This window comes from Cyprinus carpio, chromosome A4 (genome assembly GCF_018340385.1).
Source record: "Cyprinus carpio isolate SPL01 chromosome A4, ASM1834038v1, whole genome shotgun sequence".
NCBI classification, from domain to species: domain Eukaryota; kingdom Metazoa; phylum Chordata; class Actinopteri; order Cypriniformes; family Cyprinidae; genus Cyprinus; species Cyprinus carpio.
The window spans coordinates 28,577,833-28,590,505 of record NC_056575.1 but is presented as its reverse complement, the minus strand read 5'-3'; the positions used below and the strand labels follow the sequence as shown (position 1 = coordinate 28,590,505).

The 12,673-nt window shown below is 41.6% G+C and overlaps 1 long non-coding RNA gene across 1 annotated transcript; it reads left to right on the top strand.

Annotated features, from left to right (window-relative positions):
• Positions 1-3,484: 3,484 nt before the first annotated feature.
• LOC122141734 lies at positions 3,485-9,553 on the top strand. The gene is made up of 3 exons (XR_006158049.1): positions 3,485-3,555; positions 7,574-7,620; positions 7,700-9,553. It is a non-coding gene; the product is annotated as an uncharacterized LOC122141734 (long non-coding RNA).
• The last annotated feature ends 3,120 nt before the right edge of the window (positions 9,554-12,673 follow it).

The window sequence follows — 12,673 nt, the reverse complement described above, 5'->3', positions numbered from 1 at the left end:
TTTTTTGTGAATTGTTAACCTTCTGGAAAGTATGTTCATTTACTGTACATGTACTCAATACTTGGTAGGGGCTCCTTCTTTAATTACTGCCAGAAACACTATAGACTACACTATAAAAGAGATTTCAGAACTTTTTCCACCTTATAACCTGTACAACTCAATAAAAAAAAACAAACTGAAATCTTTTAGGGAAGGGGGAAGTAAAAATAAAAAACTAAAATACTGTGATTGCATAAGTGTGCACACCCTTAACCCTCTGAGGTCTAGGGGGTTTTGGGGGCCTGGAGAAGTTTAGACATCCCCTGACTTTTGTGCTTTTTTTCAGTTGCTTATAAATAAATACATGGCTAAAGTCTGAAAACACTGTAATCAGTACAAACTGGGCTACAATAATATGTAAATAGCATATATGTACATTATTGTGTTTTTGAGAAAATGCGTGGTTAGTGAAAAACTAAAAAGTCACTGAAATAAGGTCATAAAACACATACAGAGCATTTGTTCACAAGTCCGTCAAACATGGACCTTGTAGCCTAGAATTTTTGCTTCAAAATGATGTGAAAAATCATCTTGTTTATTCTTTCACAGAAAACAATAGATTGATTGAAATTTTCTAAGATACTTTTTGTTTGGAAAGGGCATATGCGAGTAGGCGTGATTGACCATGAATATTAGTATGATTCACCACCTGAGAAGACAAAGGCCTGCATATGAGCCTTTCAGTCAGGTATGTGACCAAGAGGGAAGAGTTACAAGAAAGAATGTGAGGACAAAATAAATGTATATATTTTTATGTTTGTAGTTTATTTAGAATATATTTAATTATTCCACAAAATAACTAGAGATTCACTTGCGAGTGCAGTTAAACAGTTTATTAGGAACAATCAAAGCTGATTTTCAAAGCTGAATTTTTAGCATCATTATATTTATATATATTATTTAATGAATTGAAAGAACAGCATCGTTTGTATCATGATAAATGTCTTTATCATCACTTTTGTGCTAAATAAAAGTTTTAATTTCTATATATACTGACATACCTGGAGACTCCCATGAGTCTCTTCAAAAAAAACTTAATGTCCTTCAGAGCACATAAACAATATTGTTTATGGTCTCTGAAGGACATACATTTTTTTTTGATGAGACTCATTGGAGTGTGTGCCTCACTTGGTCTTAGCGGTGTTCCAGGTTCCTGAGTGGGCTGCTTATTTGCATTGGCTCGCTTTGCAACAGGTTCTTTTGCAATGTTATCCTCGCATCTAAAATAAAAAAGTAAGCATGCTGTTAACACAAATAAACTGCATTATTAACATTATTGTGATGGTCACTGACACTAGTAGTAATTTATAGGGGGAAAAAAAGAACACAATTACCACATAGCACACAGATTCGATTGATGTATTGCTCTAATCTGTAATATTTGCTTTAGTTGGCCCCAGAGGGTTAAAGGAATCATTCACCCAAAAATATGCCTCAAAACGAGTATCTGCGTTTCTTGTTGGGCTTCGTGCTGAGAACATAGTAAATCCCAGTCCATAAGCAATGGTACCTCCGAACAGACAAAAAGATTATAATCCACATAGATCAATGAAACTGAACAGTCACAGTCCTTAAAGTTCTCAGCATTCACTTTAAACAATAGTTTCAGATACTGGGTGGGATAGAGTGGGAGGCGACAAGTCCACATTGAAGTCTATCAGCCAGTCCTCAATTTCCATAGTCATGACTCCCTTTCTGCTGATGTCTCACACCCCGGTCAGACTCACATTGGAGCTCCTCTTCCAGGGCGAGGGTCAGCTCTGTCCTCTTTTTCTCAGGTACTGGCTGACGTGTTGTGTTGTGGTGGTTGATAGCTCTCCAGCTGCGGGGGGCCTTCACAAGCATTCCACAGTCATAAGTGGTGATTTCAGCTCTGGGTGTGGGTGTTTTCCGAACTGGGGCACGACGCTCTCCAGACACCGGATGACGTATTCCTCCAGTTTAGTCCGGTGGTGTCTGGGAGGTCGATGTGGTTGTTAAAGGTGACCCTGATCTGGAATAAGGTCTTAAGGGTCTTATTGTTGAGGGAGCTGGCGATGGCAAGCCATAATAACTCTCTTGTAAACTCCAAAATGTTGTGGCTCTTCTGAGCCATGTTGATGAACTTGGACCGTTCATCTGTGTAGGGCGATCTGGTCATATCATGGTGTGTAGTAGGCAGGAAGATGAAGACAGGATCAAGTTTTAACCACTCAAATTTTTATAATAACTCCAAAATCACGCAGACAAGTTACACACAACTGATAATGGTGACCGGATAGAAACTGGCAGTGAAAGCACAACTAAAATAGCAAACCAAACGAGATGAACTAAAACTAACGAACATGACTGTGACAGGAGGTGTAGAAAAGAAAATAGAACATTTTGTCATTTAATTTATATAAAATTACCATAAGGATAGAGAAGAAGCTTAAATGATAGCATTCAAAGAGCTACACACATACACATTGAGAAGAAATAAAAAAGCTAAAAATTTAGATAAAAAAGTAATCAACATAAGTTGACAGGATATAAACTACAAAAGTAAACTACATAAATGACATAAAATGTTCCAAATGTACCGCCACTGGTTTATTGAAAGATCTGTTCTATCTTTCCAATTAAGTAAAATGTGTTCATTTTCAGGCAATACACTGGACAAAGTTTTTATTTGTAAGGAAGACAAAATGCCACTACCTAGACTTTAGGCACTGGGTATATGGATGCTTATAGTTGCTAGATAACTAGCAAGTAAGTCAGTTCCAAAGCAACAGAAAAAAAAAACAACAAAAAAAAAAAACAGGGTTGGAACACCTCAAAATTAACTGAACTGTGTATTTGTGTTTCTTTTAGTCTTGCTGACTGCAATCTCACTCGTCACAGCTGTGAAATTGTGGTCGTCAGCTCTACAGTCATTAAACTCTTCACTCAGAGATCTGGACCTGAGTAACAATGACCTGCAAGACACAGGAGTGAAGATGCTCTCTGATGCACTGAAGAGTACAAACTGTAAACTGGAGATACTGCGGTGCGTAAGAGTAGAACTACAAGATAATAAATGATGCATTTGATTTTGGACATAGCTCTGAGTTGATGTATCTTGAATGATTAGTTCTCTTTAGGTAAAAGAATGTTAATGTTTTGATTGTTTGCAGTTCAAATATTATAATTTCTTCAATGTTTAATATAACAGTTGGGCTTATCTGTAAAAAACATGCTTAGAGTGATATAATATCAGAATTAATTCTAAAATGTATAAACTTTTAAAATCTTGTGCTCAAATGTGTTTGAAAAGGTATTTTCATTATTTAAAGACTTAAAATACAGTGCAGGTGCTCAATTATTCAATCTACTTTCTCTTTGTAGATTATCTGGCTGTATGGTGACACAGGTTGGCTGTTGTTATCTGGCTTCAGCTCTGAGGTCAACTTCACACCTGAAAGAGCTGGATTTTGAGCTACAATGTCCAGGAGAATCAGGAGTGAAACTGCTGACTGAAAGACTCAGTGATCCAAACTGCACATTGGAAAAACTCAGGTATGTTAGGCTGAAATTTGGCATGGTATAATTGTTTGTTATTGCTTGTTTTGTTTTTTACACATATGTTGTTTGTCTCAGAAACGAAGTGTCATAACAGTAGTCCATGCATAATACACCAAATATGTGGGGTGACCCATGTATCCCCTTACAGGCCTGTTAGTATTCGTCAGGCTTAACTGGCAGTGCATAAAGAGCTTGTGGGGAGGCAACTTCTGCCCTCCTCGCCATGGTGTTACTGCAAGGCCATCAGGCCAACACCCTGAAAGACCTGCACGAGGGTGGTCATGACTGGGCAGTTCTACATGAACTGCGTGCTGCGACGGACCTCGTGCTTCAAGTGACAAAGGTGACTGCACAGTCTCTGAGTCGTGTGATGTCCACGTTAGTGGTCTAGGAATGCCATCTCTGGCTGTGTCTGGCAGACATGAAGGACCATGATAAGGTACAGTTCCTGAATGCTGAAGTCTCAGACTGGCCTTTTCGGCGATGCTGTTAAGAGCTTCGCCCAGCAGTTCTCGGTGGCACAGAAGCAGACAGAGGCGATTAAACACATCCTGCACTGGAGGAAACCTGCTGATTCGGTCACGGCTGCAGCTCCTCAGCCTACTCATCACCATGGGTGCCCCTCTGCAGCTCTTCCCACTCCCATGCAGCAGCAGCCTTCCACCAGGCAGCATTGTGGAGCCGGCCGCAGGCAGGACACCCAGCCCGTCCAGGCCCCCATCAAACTTGGTGGCAAAAGAGGACCTGAGACGAGCGACCTAGAGATGGAGGAGACTGCTCATCGGGAGATGGTGACCACACCACTCCATCCCCCGGAGGAGGGCCGGGTGGAGAATCCTTTGTTTTTGTTCCACCACTGGCCTAGCAGCCAGCGGTACCCAATAATTCAATAGACGAGCAGTTTTATCAGACGGGAGAATCAGGTGAGTGTTACACTTCACACCCAGACCCCGCCCTCTGCCGTCACAGGCCTCGGGCTGAGTCCCTGTGTTCCACCACACTGCCCCACCGTTCAGGGGCATCCAGTTCACTTCAGTCAAGGCTGTTGATGCGCCTGTCTTGCGTGTGGAAATCAAAGTCCTGCTAGCGAAGGATGCGATAGAGTCGGTCCCTCTAGCCGATATGTGTTCGGGGTTTTACAGGCCTTACTTCATTGTGCCCAAGAAAAGAGGTGGGTTATGACTGATCTTGGATCTGCAAGTTTTGAAATGTGTGCTACACAATTTGCCATTCAAAATGTTGACACAGAAATGCATTTTCGAGAGCATCCACCCCCAAGATTGGTTTGCAGCGATCGACCTGAAGGACGCGTACTTTCATGTCTCGATCCTCTCGCGGCACAGGCCATTCCTGCGGTTCGCATCCGAGGGTCAGGCATATCAGTACAAGGTCCTGCCCTTCAGGCTGTCCCTGTCGCCTTGCGTGTTTACCAAAATTCTGGAGGCAGCCCTTGTTTCTTTGAGAGAACTGTGGATGCGCATTCACAACTATCTCAATGACTGGCTCATACTCGCACGGGCTCGCGATCAGTTGTGCGCACACAGGGACCTGGTGCTCAGACACAACTTAGCCAGTCGGGAAAAGAGCAAAACTTGTGCCAACGCAGAGGATCTCTTTTCTCGGCATGGAGTTGGATTCGGTCATCCAGACAGCACGCCTCACCCAGGAACGTGCTCAGTCGGTGCTGAACTGCCATGGCCGAGTCCCGAGGTGGGCATGGTGACACGGTACTCACCGTGTTCTGATTACACTGACCTGCCACAGAACCTTCAGCCCGTGGTCAGATCCCTCATATCTTCGGGCAGGAGTGTCCCTGAAACAGGTATCCAGTCATGCTGTGGTATACACGGATGCCTCGGCCACTGGCTGGGGGACCATGTACAACGGGCACGCAGTGTCAGGGGTTTGGACCTGTCCAAATATCAACTGCTTTGAGTTGCTAGCAATATGCCTTGCCCTGAGCTGCCCGCATGGATAACACTGCGACCATTGGGTTTATCAGACCATTGGGTTTATCATGACTGTTGCATATATCAACCAGCAAGGCGGTTTACGCTACCATTGCTGGTCGCAATTTGCCTGCCACCTCCTCCTGTGGAGTCAGAAGCATCTGAGGTCCTTTCGTGCCATCCACATCCCGGGAGTGTCCAATCGGGCAGCCGACGAGCTGTCTCGAGCAGCACTTCGAGGAGAGTGGAGACTCCACCCCCAGGCGGTTTAGCTGATCTGGAGACGGTTCGGAGTTGCTCAGGTAGACCTGTTTGTATCTCCAGAAACCACCCACTGCCAGTGGTTCCACTCCTTAACCGAGGCAACGCTCGGCACGGACACACTGGCACACAGCTGGCCCCGGGGCCTGCTCAAATATGCGTTTCCCCCAGTGAGCCTGCTCGCACAGACACTGTGTTAGATCAGGGAGGACAAGGAGCAGGTCTTGTTAGTGGCTCCATATTGGCCCAACAGGACCTGTTTCTCACTCCATGTGTGGTCCCTGGATTGGACGTGGACGAGGAAGGATCTGCTTTCTCGGAGACGGGGCACCCTCTGGCACCCGCGTCCAGACCTGTGGAAACTCCATGTGTGGTCCCTGGATTGGACGTGGAGGTTCTAAGTGACCTACCCCAGGATATAGCTCTCACTATTGCTTCAGCACGTGCTCTGTCCATGAGTAGGGTCTATGTGCTGAAGTGGAAACTGTTTGTCAAATGGTATTCCTCCTACGAGGAGGACCCCCGGAGATGTTTGGTCAGAACCGTGCTTTGCTTCCTGCAGCAAGGGTTGGCGCATAGGCTGTCCTCTCCACTCTTAAGATTCACGTTGTTTCTATTTCTGCACATCACGACCCAATAGAGGGTAGGTTGGTGGGGAAGCACAATCTGCTCGTCAGGTTTCTTGGGGTGGGCCAGGAGGTTAAATCCTCCTAGGCCTTCCTCCTTGCCCTCTTGGGATTTGGCATTGGTGCTAAGAGTCCTACAAGCTGCCCCCTCCGAGCGTTTGCAGTCAGTCAAGTTGAAGTTTCTTTCTATGAAAACCCTGCTCCTGACTTCATTGGCCTCGATCAAGATGGTGGGGGACCTGCAGGCGTTTTCACTTAACGAATCATGCCTTGACTTTGGGATAGCTGATTCCATTGCAACATTGAGACCCCGGGCCGGCTACATGTCTGCGGCTTGGGGCGACTCCTAACACGTTCACTAGGTGTCGATAGCCTGCGTGTCGAACCGGTTTCCTCCTGTGTACTCACCTCAAACAGGTAGATGCACTGAGAGGCCCAGTTCAGAGTCGGCTTGCGGCAATCTGGATGCCTAGTTCTCCAGAGAGTCCCCTGACCGGGCAGACCCTGTGGAGTCCTCCAGCACTCCGGCGGCCAGACGTGGCAGAGCATCTGGCGCCAGGCCTTTCAGCCAATGAATTCCCGAAATCTTGTGTTTGGCTAGTGCCAATATGAGTGACCCCATATATGTATTCCCACGGTACAATTGCTAGGGCCGTGTTCCCCTGGCAGACCACATTCTGCTGGCTCGAAATGATGCAACCATAAACCTTATCAGAGACTTCCATGTGCAGTAGGGCCCTACGGGGTTACTTCACATGAGTAAATGTCACTTAACCCCCTCTGGGAGGAGTCAACTCCGCACTGTCCTCTTCCAAATGGAAGCGCACGCTTTCCCAGTGTTATTCAAGTCTTACTGTTAAGTTGCGAGAAACAACTATAGTCGACCTTCTCTGTGTAGAGCCCGGTCCTATCGTCTGCCTTATAGGAAGGATCAGGAGGCCTACACAGGGCACTGGAAGGGGCAGCACCTGTGGCGTGTTGGTGGGGATCCCAATTCGTCGGTCATCACCAATGTGATGTCGAGAGTGACTCTATTTTGAATTAAAGTTTGGTATAGCCCCTGTATGAACTTAAAAGGATTTGTAGAATCACTTCCTTGATCTTAAAATTGTTAATTTATGAGAATTTATATTAAACTGAGACAAGTTACTGTACCAATACTGTTTGTATTTTCAGTGTGGACCATAATGAAGTCTTCAGAATCACACCAGGACTACAAAAATGTAAGTCTGTTTTCAGTTTTCTTTCCTTCGTTACACTCAGTATTGTTTCACTCAAGTTTTAATGTCTTTTTGTGTTCAGATTTTTGTGATCTCACACTGGATCCAAACACAGCACACACTAGCCTCTTAATGTCTGAAAACAGAACGGTGACACATGTGAAAGACGAGCAATCATATCCTGATCATCCAGAGAGGTTTGAGCACTATGAGCAGGTTATGTGTAAAGAAAGTCTGACTGGACGCTGTTACTGGGAGACTGAATTCAATGGCAATGGTCATGTAGCAGTTACATACAAAAAAGTCAGTAGAAAAGAAGGGATTGATTGTCTGTTTGGTCTCAATGAACATTCCTGGTGTCTATTCTGGGTTAACAGAGGTAATGTTTGTACTGCCTGGCATGATAATAAGAACACTGATGTACCTGTCCCATCTCTGTCTAAAAGAGTAGGAGTGTATCTGGATTGGCCAGCTGGCACTCTGTCCTTCTGCAGCATCTCTAACACACTCACTACCACACACTTATACACATTCAACACCACATTCACTGAACCACTGTATGCTGGATTCAGGCTTTATCCTAGAGCCTCAGTATCTCTGTGTCAAATTGAAAAATCTTAGGTAAGGAATAACACAGAAAACAATTCACTCTAGACAGTGGTATAATAGATTTGGATGTTTTTACTAAGACTTTTTGCCTTTATTGTAGAGTGTATAGTGGAGAAGTTACAGGAAATAAAAGGGAATGGAGAAAGGTTTTTCTCCATTTCTGCTTAAAGTCATGAAGGCAGATTTGAAGTATTTCAGATTTTATAATGTGCATCATAAACCAATTTTTATGTCATTTTTATAGTTATAAGTTTTAGAGTGATGAAGGTATTTTATTTAAAATTTTAGTTTTAACACTAGACTCATGCAGACAAATTCTAAAGAAAAAACAAAGCTATATCAACATGTTCTTTATGCATGGATTATTGATGTAGCATTTTCACTATGTCCGAATTTCACTATGTTCAACTACTCTTGGTTTCTATTGCTCTCTTTGAGAAACTATGTTGCACTTCCCAAGGGAATGAATGGGAGAGGCTGTGAAAAGTGTTTTTTGGTTAATTTATGTTATTAATGGAATGGGAATAATACAATATTTTTTTAATGCTTTGAACTCTTTTTTTACTATAACATTTACTAAGACCTGAATCAATACGTATAATTTTTTTTGTTTAATCTCTGGGACTGATGTGAGTGCGACATGAGCAAGGCATGTGCAGTATGGTTGCATTTCACATTGCCTGCTTCGCTTCTTATCTCTGTAATGTTTTCAAAATGTAATGTTTTGTAATGTGTTCATGTTTCAAAAACAACAGCAGGCAGACACATCTAATTATGTTACATGTTTATCAGAACACTTGGTCGTAATTGGTTAATGTTGTACAGCTTATTCATAAGCAGGCATAGGTCCTGCAGTTTAAAGATTCTCTTTTGTGTTTGCTTGCACAGACCTATAATTTAAAATGTACTGTGGGGTAATTTTTAATGATTTTAATTTGCTTTTGGTTTTTTTTAATCTAATCACCTGATTATATTAACTTTCTACCGCATATACAGCTGTTCAGTGTAAACTGTGTGGCAAAAATAGGCTCAACTGTTCGCTCAGTGCCACATCTGGAATGCTTCTAGGAATGTGCAAAATTAAATTTCCTGTATAATTTCCTTAATAAAGCCAAAAAGCCTTTCCCAAGATTTTTCAAGTTATCAGACAGGAAATTATTTGTTTCTATGGCAACTGTCATAAGGCTAAAACAGCTTTGTTGTTGGTAATCATTAAATTAATCCACTTATGTAATACTCTTACAAAATGTTTAAGAACAAAAAATATTGTTTGGATATGTTGTTTCTTTTTACATGATCAACATCAAGCAAGGCACAGGCAGAACACTGGAGAGATAATTCTCTTACTTCACAAATGTATTAGTAATGTGTGTGTGTGTGTGTGTGTGTGTATGTATGTATGTGATATATATATATATATATATAAATGGAATTCTGATTTTTGAAAGTCTGTTCTGAAACAACTCAGTTTTTTTTTATAAACTTATCAAATAAATGTTTTCATATTTTTCAGAGTTTTATGTTTTTGTTCAGTTAGTGTGTTCATGTATTTCATTTTGATATCCTCATCGTCATGGTTCCTGTTTGTCATGTGTTCCCCTTGCTTTCTTATTTTCTTGCTATGTGCTATCCTTGTCCATGAGTCATGTTTTGATTGGTTGTGCCGTTCATGTGTTTCTCAGTTTTGGTTGGTCATTACACTTATTTGAGATTAGCAAAATCTCTGCAGAACTGATCAGTGGTGATCACAGTGAGACAAGGATATTATAGTTTTGAATTTTTAAATTAGTTTTTATTTTAATATCGTTTTCAAATTTCCTATAATTTCAGTTTAGTTAGTTTCATTAATGGTTTTGTAAGTTTTAGTTTTTATTTTGTGAACACTGTAGCATTTGGACCAATCAGACACACAACTATTAGTTATATTTAACCATAGACTGTATAAAAACATGGACGAAATGTCCGTGACCTCACCCATAGACTCCTGACGAGCGGTTTTGAAGCTCAAAGTATGCAGAGCGGGCTGCTCGAACTCTCCTGGACAATCAAAAATGGGCAAAAAGGCGGGAGCTGGTTGAACTGAAGCCACGCCCCCCTTGCGCGACGGCATTGTCAGCAGCGGCAATCCACCTGTCACTCAAGTCGCCACGCCCTTAATTATGCAGAACTTTAAGGCTTAATATAATTTAAACGGATGAGTTATAAAAAAAAATTCACCCCCCTCACAGTTGTCATGAAGGGTAAAATTAGCTATATAGACCAAAATCTTTTTTTGAACCAGACTGTAAATATGTTTTTTTCTGCTGTAAAGTTGTCCATTTTAACATGGGGAGTCTATGGGACTGACTCCCTTTTGCAGCCAGCCTCAAGCAGCCAGTCAATGAATTACAGTTTTAGTCACTTCCTTGTTGGCTTCACGAGAGAGAGCAGGAGGTTGCCGCTCGTATTTAACAAATAATATCTAATGCCCCCTCATCTAACCAAAGGACTGACTATGAGGGTCTATGGACCTTTACCCAGAAATGCAACTAACACCTCAAAAGAGTAGAACAGTCCTCTGGTTACTTTGGTAACAAAGACACAGTTTTTCACTCTAAATTCACTTTGAAACAGACAAATGTATCCTTGTACTATAAAGTCCATCCTAATCTCCCTCTAGATATAACCACTTGAGAAATGTAGGGACACGTACCCAGTTTTCCTCATCTCATTATTTTTTCCTCTTATAGTGTGTTGCTTTCCATTTTCCCAGGACACGTCCTGGCTAGTGTGACCAAACGTGCCATTTTCCCAGGACACGTCCTGTCCAGGATTTCTATATTTCCTAAAATATCCACGTTTTGGCTTTGTTTTCACTGCGCAGACCAATTGTTGTATGATAAAGTACCGTGAGAGCAGACGGCTTCTTGTGCTTTTGAATCGCTCTCGCGGTACTTTGATGTTATACACCGATCGGTGTGCTCAGTGCTGCTTCAAGTCCAACACTAATATGTAACTTACACATATTTGCATTGCTTTAACCGTTCGCTGTAGATCCCACCTTCTCACGCACCACGATTGGTCGATTACGTACATTGTCTGCATGTTATTGGTCAAATGATCATAACCTTTATTAAGTATGAAAACAGGAAACCAAAGCCAAAAACTGGATATTTTATGCAATATAGAAATCCTGGCCAGGACGTGTCCAGGGAAAATGGCACGTTTGGTCACCCTAATTTAAAAGAACATTTTAGAATTGCATACTATGGTTTACAGAGGTCACAAGTATGCCATGTTTGGTATCTTTCAGGCGCCATTTTTAATGGTCTAAATGTTCATTTATACTATATGTTGATACCTATGGAAGGAGGGTAGTAAAATTTCCCTCCAAAGCTACCATTTCTCATTGGCTCACTCAAGTCCTAATGCAAAACACAAGCTAAATACAAAGGGTAGTAAAATTTCCCTCCAAAGCTACCATTCCTCATTGGCTCACTCAAGTCCTGAGGGTGTGACATTGTCACCCTTTATAGATCACTGATCACCCGATCAGAGAAGTTTTTTTTTCAGATGCAGAAACTCCAGGGCAAGATGCAGAGCTAAGAGTCCTCAAGAACCCAACCTAAGCTTGGGCCAGGCTTCGGCCTAGTCTTTCCACTGGACTCCCCTAACCAACTTCAGCAAAGATCAACTTAAGCCTTCAGATTGCATCAGCACTCCCTTTCAGACAGACAAGAGCACTTGTATCATAGCGGGGTTGACAAACAACTATATGCATTTTTTTGCATCTTCAACTGTCAACAACAGATTTGTGAATTGTCTTCAACAGAGGTTAGACTAGTTTAAGTGTTTATGTAGTTAATAAAGTCTTACTTGTATCACACTTGAGGTTGTTCATAACTGAAGTCCCTAATCCTGCAGATTTTTGCTACATACTCAGAGTAGTATTGTACAGTAAGAAAGTAATTTCCTGGTTAAGGAAAATAAAACGTTCTTAGAATTGACAGCCAGTTGACACTGAGAGACCAAGTAAATACTTACAACGGATCTAAATATTTATAATTAATCATAACTTGTTACGATTGATTATTCATATTTCTACTTTAAGCTGATTCGCTACACCACATTTCTATTTAGTTTTTATATATTTTAGTTTCAGTTTTAGTAATTATAGTTCAGAGTTAATGGAACACTTCCAGTGTAGACCAAAGCAAGACATTTAATTTTAGCAAGGTGAATGTTTGCACAGTTTACAGTTAACTCTTGTGCAAACCTCTTAATAATGAAAATGAAATAAATCTTTACAATTGAACAAAAATATGCAACTTATGTATAAAATGTATTCATTCATATTCATGTTCATATTCATTCATATTAAATACTACCTTCTTTAGATATTTGAACATATAGATCCTGTTTCAGTTTCTCTTGACTTCCCTTTACAGCAAAATCTGCCCAAACCTAG